The following is a 9,887-nucleotide window of genomic DNA, read 5'->3' on the forward strand; positions in this document are numbered from 1 at the left end:
AAACCAGTTGTTAGTGAGTTGATCCCAACTCATGTCGACCCTATGTATGTCAGACAGCACTGTGTTGCATACAGTTTTTAGTGTTTGTGATCTTTCTAAAGTAGATTGCCAGGGCTTTCTTCTGGAATACCTGTGGGTGAACTCGAACCTTGAATCTTTTGGTTAGCAGCCAAATGCATTAACTGTTTGCATCAGCCAGAAACTCTATTAGGCCAATAAACAAACAAACTAACACTGGTTGCCACTGAGTCGATTTCATCTCAAGGCCTCTAGGCCTGTAACAAATATTAAATCTGAGCGTAAACCAATGGGGAACATGCTGGGCCTGAAAAGAAAATAAAGAAATTACATATCAAAATGCCTGCAAAAATTATTTAGCATGCACTGACAGGAGCCAGGAGAGTAGCCCTGGGATAATATTCTGAAGATGCTTAATCAAAGGGGCCAGAATATAAGACTGGATATACATGAATTCGTTGAATTATGGCCTCTTTCTTGGGACACAGAACTTAAAACTCATCAAAGACTCCACGAATTGGGGCATGATAGTCCCTGCTGAGTGTAGTGGAAATGCCTGACTTGCCATCCTGCCTGTCTATTTTTCCCCTAGGAATACCATGCTCTGTTAACATTCTACCTAGCTCATTGCTGGTGAGGCACCCAGCTCTTGGTTTATAATACCATTCTTCAATTAAAGGAGCTAGAGTTTTTTGGAGAAATAACCAATTCTAGGGCAGTGAAAATACAAGATGAACTTGGAGCATGTTGTAACGCCAGAAGTTCTCCAAAAAATACAATAAAAAGGATATATCAAAGGGACAGAGGAGGCAACTGAATGAACTCTCAGTTGCCAACGATGGAACAATTTAATCAACAAATGAAAGAGTACTGGATTATAATCTGTAGTACAGAATAAATTTTCATGAGGTCATACTGATAAATTAAGGATTGAATAAACAGATGGTTGAAAGAACATGAATCTGGTATGCAGAATAATTTTAATAATTTATGGAGTTTCTCTGTTTCAAGGAAGTGAAACAAAACTCCCCACTTCACCTACTGATTTCCTGTTAATATTTAGTATAGCATGGGAAGAGAGGGGAGTAACTTTATAGTGGAAAAATCCAAAAAATACTACCTCAAGGCAGGTGATTAAGGTTAACATCAACAGTATATATGATGTGATGAGAATGGCACGTTACCTCTGTGGTCTTCTGCCAAAAAAAAAATAAATAAATAAATCCCAATCTAATTATTACAAAAACACTATTAACATTATAAAATATTACTAAAATCCAAATGGAGGTAAAGTGGCTCCTCAAACTATTAAGCCAAACCAAACCCATTGCTGTCCAGTAGATTCCGACTCAGAGCTGCCCTACAGGACAGAGTAGAACTGCCCCGCAGGGTTCCAAGGAGCTGCTGGTGGATTTTAACTGCCAAACTTTTGATTAGCATCTGAGCTGTTACCCACTGAGTCACCAAGTCTTGCTCATGACTGCTAAATATAATGAGCCATTCTGATGGTTTTCTGTAAGATAAAAAGACATTAGGTTAAAACTAAAGAAATATGAATAAAGTATGGACTTTAGCTAGTAATAATGTGTCAATAATGTTCATTAATTGTGAAAAATGTACCATATTATTGTAAGATACTAATAGTAGGAGAATCCACATGTGGGGTTTACAGGAAGCCTCTGTACTATCTTTGTAACTTTTCTCTAAATATGTATCTATTCTCAAATTTAAAAATTTTTTAAAAAATAAAACAATATCACATCCTCGGGCAGGTGGTAGGAAATGACAGAGATTATTTCAACCATCCAAGATCTGAAAGCTGCAGGAATGATGGCATCTAAGATATCTCTGTTTAATTCGTCAGGCTCCTGCAGAAACAGTAAACAGTATCACTCCTGGGGCAGGCGGTGGAGAATGGCAGATATCATTTCAACCATGGAAAACCTAAAAGTTGCAGGAGTGGTGGTGTCTAAGATATTTCTGTTTAATTCATCAGGATGGCTCCTGCAGAAACAGTAGACCCTGGAGAATCGGTGTAGAAGATTATTAATTCAACCAAGTATTAGTTCTGATTGGAACTGCTGTGCCAGACGTGGTTTTGTTGATAGAGCACATTCTTAAGTCAGCAAATACATTGATTTGGAAAATGCATCTTTTTCAATTCCAACAACAATAGAAGAGGATTATAAAGTGTTCACTTTCATGTGGAATGGAACACAATATTTATTTTCTGCTTTTCCCCAGGGCTATGTTAATATTCCTGCCATCTGTGATAAAATAATGTGAACATAACTTGATCAACTGGGCATTCCACAAAACATCACATTGATCCATTGCATTGATGATATCATGCTGACTGGATAGTGCATGTGAGAGGAGGCTCATATACTTGAGGCCTTGGTAAGACACATGTGTTCCAAGGTGTGGGATAAAATCTATGAGGATTCAGAGACCTTCCTACAAGTGTTTAGGAGTCCAGTGAGCAAGAGTGTGTTAGAATAATCTCTCCCAAGGAAAACGCAAATTCTTGCATTCTGTGTTCCTTATAACGAAAACAAAGGAGCCCTGGTGGTGCAGTGGCTAAGCACTTGGCTGCTAACCAAAAGGTCAGTGGTTCGAACACACCAACCGCTCCACAGGAGAGAGTTGTGATAGTCTGCTTCTGTAAAGATTACTGCCTTGGGAACTCTATGGGGCAGTGTACTCTGTTGTGCTCTGTCCTATAGGGTTTCTATGAGTTAGAATCGACTTGACGGCAACGGGTTTGGTCTTTTGTTATAATAAAAACAAAAATACAGTGCTTGGATTCTGGAGGTGACACATTCCACACTTAGGAATACAGCTTGGACCCATAGACTGTATGACTTGAAAATCTAGCAGGTCTAAGTTGAATCTTGAGCAAGAAAGGGCTCTGCAGCAGATCAAGGCTATAAAGCAAGCAGCCATGCTGCTTGGGGTGTATGAAGTAGCAGATCCTACGGTGTTGGAGGTGTAGAAATTATTTAAGTTCCATTGGGAGAATTGAAACAGAGGAATTTGAGATTCTGGATTGAATTTTTGCCGTCTATACCAAAGAGTTATGCACCTTTGAGAAACCTCTCTTGGCATGTTACTGAGCCCTGACAGAGACAGAACTCTTGACCATAAGACACCAAGTAACTATTCATCCAGAACTTCCTATAATGAGCTGAGTTATATCAGACGTGTCTAGTTATAAAGTAACATAGCTTCAGCAACAATCCTTCAAAAAATGAAACGGTCCGTCTAGAATTGAGTCCTTGAAGGACCAGAGGAAGATTTTCAATGAGATGAGCTGACACAGTGGCTACAACAATGGGCTCAAGCATAACAATGATTGTGAGAATAACTCAAGACCAGGCAGTATTTTGTTCTGTTGTACATGGGGTCACTGCTGGTTGGAACTGACTGGATGGCACCTATCAACAACAACATGTACTTTGTCACTTAAATACAACAGCGAATGGACACATTAAACAAACTGGACTTAGGAGGGTGCAATTTTCAAAAATTCAGAACCTCTCAGGAATAAAGACTTGTGTCACATCAACAGACAAGTTATCTGACCATGTTGAGGTGATAGGAGTGTAGTCTAGAATGGCTATTGGGGGAGAGAGAGAATGAGAGTCAGCTGCTGTCCCAAGACCAGCTGCAGCAGAAAAGGTTGTATTTCATCCCTCTCACCTTCCTGTTTAAGTTTTCTCCCATAAAGGGAGGCTACAAATCCACAGTGAAGCTGATGTCTGAACCTGAGAAGAAAAGTAGATCTGTACAATGGCACCACTCAGATCTCTTCAAGAGAATCTACCACAGGAAGCATGCTTGATTGGCAGCCCAGCTCCTAACCTTTGGATCCATCATTGTGCTTACACTGAGGCCATACTTTTTCTCAGCTGCTCCCAGCCAATTGCAAAGAAAGACAGGGTGTTAGTGACAGCCCTTTTCTGCCTGGTGAGAGATCTCTTTAATAGATAACTTTTGCTTTGGGATCCTCATCAGTCCTGACTTTCTTAGAACTGAGCAGTAATCTGAGGCTTTGTCTACCCAATCTTTTCTTTCCTCTCTTATAGATTTAGACCTGAATCGTGGTCTGAAGTTTCATCCTGCCTACTACTACTTCATCCATCTTTATTTCATAGGTGATTCTCTCAAATAAATTTCTCATGCATCACATTGCCATCTTGGCATCTGCTTCTTGGAGGATCCAAACTGATGCAGAGAACATCGGTCCCTTCTGTATAATATTCTGTTTATTCTATTTTTCATTTACCATATGTCTTAGTCGTCTAGTGCAGCTATAACAGAAGTACCACAAGTGGATGGCTTTAACAAAGAGAAGTTTATTCTTTCACAGTCCAGTAGGTTAGAAGTCTGAATTCAGGGTGCCGGATCCAAGGGAAAGCTTTCTCTCTCTGTTGGCGCTGGAGGAAGGTCCTTGTGATGCATCACTCTTCCCCTGGTCTAGGAGCTTCTCTGTGCAGGGATCCCGGGTCTAAAGGCCGACCTATACTCCCAGTTCTTCTTTCTTAGTGTATGAGGTCCCCAACTCTTTGCTTGCTTCCCTTTCCTTTTTATCTCTTAAGAGATAAAGGGTGGTACAGGACACACCCCAGGGAAACTCCCTTTACATTGCATCAGGGGTATGGTGTGATAAGGGTGTTAAAATCCCACCCTAATCCTCTTTAACATAAAATTACAATCACAAAATGGAGGACAACCACTGAATACCGGGAATCATGCCGTAACCAAGCTAATAATACATTTTTGGGTGGACATAATTCAATCCATGACACCATATTATGTTGAAACATATTTGCTTACTTGTCTGTTTCCCTACTAGACTAGAAGCTCTTAGGCTGTTTGGTAAAATGAGGCTAGGCCTTTGCAATTCTCATTCAGATATCCCTAAGGCCTAACACACAATCTAGCATATATTTGGTGAGTAACGAATGTTCGTTTAATAGAATTTTATTAAATTTGTTAGCTTTGAACAAAAGGTGTATATATCAAATTTAACTTTTACCATGTTGTATTATCATATTATATTATAATTATTTATCAACTTCTTTGCAATGACCCGTCTTAGACTATGAGCTCATAAGGTAAAGATTATTTCTTACTCATCTTTGTATTCCCAGGACAAAATGCCACATAGGAGGGGCTAGAAGAATGCTAAAAATTTAATTGGATTGAATTTAAATATCGATAGCCTACATGAAATAATAGAAGATACCAAAAAAACAAGCCAAACCCACTGCCATCGAGTTGATTCTGACTCATAGTGACCTTATAGGACAGAGTAGAGCTGCCTTGTAGGGTTTCCTAGGCTGTAATCTATATAGGAGCAGACCGATACATCTTCCTCCCGAGGAGCAGCTGGTGAGTTTGAACCATCATACTTTCAGTTAGCAGCCCAGTGCCTAAGCACTGCTCTACCAGGGCTCCTCAATTGAAGCTAAAAAAACCCGAACCAAACCCAGTGCCATCGAGTCCATTCTGACTCTTAGCGACCCTATAGGACAGAGTAGAACTGCCCCATAGAGTTTCCAAGGAGCGCCTGGCGGTTTTGAACTGCCAAACCTTTGATTAGCAGCCGTAGCACTTAATCACTATGCCACCAGGGTTTCCCAATTGAAGCTATACCATATAAATTAACAATGAAGTCATTATTTTATAATTTAGTCCACTTGGGCATGTTAGACATGAAAGGCAAGATTTTAGAATTTAAGTTGTATCAATGTATATTTTAGGAAAAATATATGAGAAGTAAAAAAAAGCAAGCATCCCTAATTGATGGAAATAAGAATAAAATGACAATATGGTTCTTCAAATGTGGCCTATATTCACTGCGTACTCTGGCAGACTGCTCTAGGTAAAGGAAATCATTTCTTCATTGGTTCAGTTTATTCATGATGAGCATCTCCTAAGTGCCAGCAACTGTACTAAACATCATAATATTAGAATATAACTTTTTATGATGGACCACATCTGTATATTTATTTCCTTATTGATATTTTAAGCTTTATTTATTAATCCTTACTTACTGATACTTGTTAATAAAAATAGACAGCCTCATTGATGTTAAAGCTATACCACTTCACAATTAATCTTTGTATACTCTCTCACTCTCTCCCTGTCTGTCTCTTTCTGCCTTATTCTGTTCTCTCTCTTACTCCTTCTCTACTGGTTTCTTTATTCACACTAAAAAATAAAAACAAACAACAACAAATATACATATATATGTATATTTCCTCCTTATGTAAAAAAAGGGCAAAATATTCTATTTGATTTTTTCCAAAAAATTACCACCCAATCATTCTCCTTATTGTGATGGTGAAAATGTTTTACCTTGTTGGCCTTAACTTCTCCTGTCTCCTTACCAATGAACTATAGATTGGGCAGCCATGATCCTATGGAATTTATTCTTCCAAAGCTCAAAAATAGCTGTCAGTTTCAATTTCCAAAGGTTGTTAAAATTCCCACTGTGAAGATGTGTAACAGGAACATGTGACCTACGGAGCAGAAAGTGGGAACAACAACTGAATGGAGAATATCAGAAACAGTTTGAGAAAAAAATCAACACTTTGAGAATAAAATGATCAGGTTAAAGAAGTTAGCAAATGATAGGATGGAGAAAGTGCAATAGAAACTAAGCTCAAACAAACATCAATGTGGTAAACCCAATCCAGTTCTTCTGTCCATTGATTTGAATGATAAATAAACAGGCCGTCTGTGCAGGCAGTATATATTTAGAAGTGCAGTACAGAGACAGTGGAAGCACCTGTTTTTATCCAGGTATCACCTTTTCAGTATCTAGATTGAAAAGGCTCTCAGGTTTACCTCTTCTATATATTTCATCACTCTAGTTTAAGTTCAGTACTTGTTTGCTGGACATAATTCCTTTAAAAAAGCCTCTTTGCTTCCAATTTTTACCTTACACAATACATTATCAACAGTGTCACACAAACTGATTTTCTAAATCTGTGTATGTCCTTTCTTCAGTCAACATATTCAGTGCTTTTTTCATTATCTTTGGGGGCAAAAATCCAAATTCTTTAATAAGGCATTCAAGGGTTTTGGTAATTCTTATTCAGCCTTCATTTTCGTCTTTTCCTCAGGTCACATTCTTTAAAATCTTGACATGCCAGCTTTGTCTTCATCTTTTAATCTATTTCATCTGTCTGAATTTTTCTCCTTTTTCTCATATTGATGAGTGATATATCATTTTCCTTCAATAACAGCTAGAATATCAGCTCCTCACTGAAAACTATCTAGGTTGAACACCCACAAGAAGAATTAATTGCTCCTTCTACACACTCTCTTAGGATGAGTGCGGGTGCACATGTTCAGTATCCCCAGGAGATGGTTAAATCTTTGTGGAAATGATTACTTGTGTTTGCATCCTTTTGCTTAGCTCACAGCCTGACACAGAAGAAGTAATCAACAAACGGTATATTAGATTTCATACAGAGCCCTGGTGGTGCAGTGGTTAAGAGCTACTGCTGCTAACCAAAAGTTTGGCAATTGAAATCCACCAGCCGCTCCTGGGAAACCCTATGGGGCAATTCTTCTTTGTCCTATAGAGTCACTATGAGTCAGAGTCAACTAGACAGCAACAGTTTTTTGATTTCATGGTTTTGTTTCATGATATTTTGGTTTTCAACATTTAAGCGTAGGATTAATATATGTATACGTCTGGCTTTGTGATGCTCAAGATGAAGGTTTGGCTAAGAGATTAGTTAGGTCCACTTGAGAGGACAGATCAGTCTGTGGCACAGGCTAAAATCTAAATGCAGATCCTCTAGGGTGGGATATGTTGGAGGACAGGTCAGAGAAGGGTCGCACTAGATTCTGGAAGGTTTTTGAACAATTATATTTTTCTATTTGTACAAAGAAGTTGACTCAAGCATTCCATAGCATAGTTTATAGATTTAGAAAGATTAGGAATGGTAGATACACAAATACTATGATTGCATTACCCAGAATAGGGATCATCTTAGAGAATCTTGGAGAATGCAAGGAAGGGGCCCCAGAAAATGAGACAGTCAGTCAGGAGTGAGACTTGAAATAAATGTAATCTTTTAGCATAAACAAACACAATTTCCCAGAAATCAGACAGGATCCAGTCAGGAAAAAAGTTTTCGCTGAGTTTGTCCGGGATTCACCGGTGCTTCATGTGCTTTCCTCTCCATGGAGATTTCTTAAGAGAGCTGTAACACGTCCTGATGACTCACGTGGAATAAAAATGCGGGACACATTCCAGACATTTGGAATAAGAACTTCCTTTCTTTCTACCCCAGAAATCAACCATTTCAAAGGACTGAAATGATTAGAATGATTTCTATTCAATCCTGATAAAAATAAAGCAATCAAATTTCTTCTGAAATTCAAGAAGACAAGATGAATGAGCACAGAGTAAATTCATATAATTTTAGAACTGAGCGTAACTTTAGAAAAATTAAGTTTAACTTGTTCACTTTACAGATAGCAAAATTTGCTAGCTAGCAGGTAAAAATATTTTTCCTCTCCAGATATTGGTGGAGATGGATCTTCAACCCATGACTTTTTTTCTCTTTCCATAACATAATTACAGCAAACATTATTTACAATCTAATCCAGACATTGGCAAACTATGGCCCACGGGTCATATCTGACCCACCATGTATTTTGGTAAAGTTTCTTGGAATACATCCGTGGTCATTTGCTTATATATTATATATGGCTGCTTTCATTTGACAACAGCAGAATTAAGTAGTTGCAACAGAGACTGCATGGCTGGCAAAGCCTAAACTATTTATTATCTGGCCCTTTATAGGAAAAGTTTTCCCAGCTTCTGACCGAAACCGTCAGCCCTCTTACTTTCCTCAATCTTCTTCCATGTTTATTTTCCTTGAACTGCCCATTCTTCAGCATTACCAACACTCTCCTGCCAGAGAAAATATAATATTTTCTTTATATTTCAGCAAAGATTGCCCAGCTTATATCTGTTATTCACTTTTTATATAAAAAATAAAAATAATTTTTAATAAAGGAGATAATTTCGATACCTTTCTCAAAAGCCATTAAGGAAATACAACGTATATTGTGAGTTGAACAATGATTAAACACTGTAGACATCATTCCTATTGCCTCCGCTCTACACAAGGAATGGCAAGAATAAATGAATTGATAACTTTGAGTCTGTTGTACAGACTGGCTTCAAAGCTTTTTTGAAGGATCTACAAGCTAATCTTCTAGATTAGATAATTTTGTACTTATTTATTTTCTGATTACCTTTCTCATCACAATTTACAACCATGATTTTTGCCTGAAAGTCCTCTGGTGAAGGTCTCTTTGCCATCTGAGTTGATAATAATGAGTGCATTGGCTGGGATAACAAAGTGATTATGTCACCGAAAAAAAGAACAGGGGAAAAAAAAAAAAGAACTTCGAAGTCTACTCACAAGAATGTGGTCAAGAAGTGTAGTGAAATTCTTCCAGCTGGAAAAGCATAGAGTAACATTCATAGTTAAAGGGCTAACTTTTTTATGGAGAAGAAATGAGAGAGTGAAATGAATGACTATGAATAGAAAGTAAGAAATGTGGGAATGAAGAAGACATGTTAGCCTCTCAGCTTGTAGAGATAAAGATGAGGGTGGCAAGGCAAGGAGAAATAATGAGGAAAAGACTAAGAAGAATTATATGATAGAAGGAATTGGAAAGACCGTGCTTACCTCAACCTTAAACTTTTATGACGTTAGACAGAAAGATGGCAAATTCAACTATAGCTTCACAAGAGTGGGAAGAGTACTTGATGATCAAGCACTGCTTTGTGGGGGATCAGGCATCACTCAGATTATTACTATTGATCC

Source organism: Loxodonta africana, chromosome 4 (genome assembly GCF_030014295.1).
Source record: "Loxodonta africana isolate mLoxAfr1 chromosome 4, mLoxAfr1.hap2, whole genome shotgun sequence".
Taxonomy (NCBI): Eukaryota; Metazoa; Chordata; class Mammalia; order Proboscidea; family Elephantidae; genus Loxodonta; species Loxodonta africana.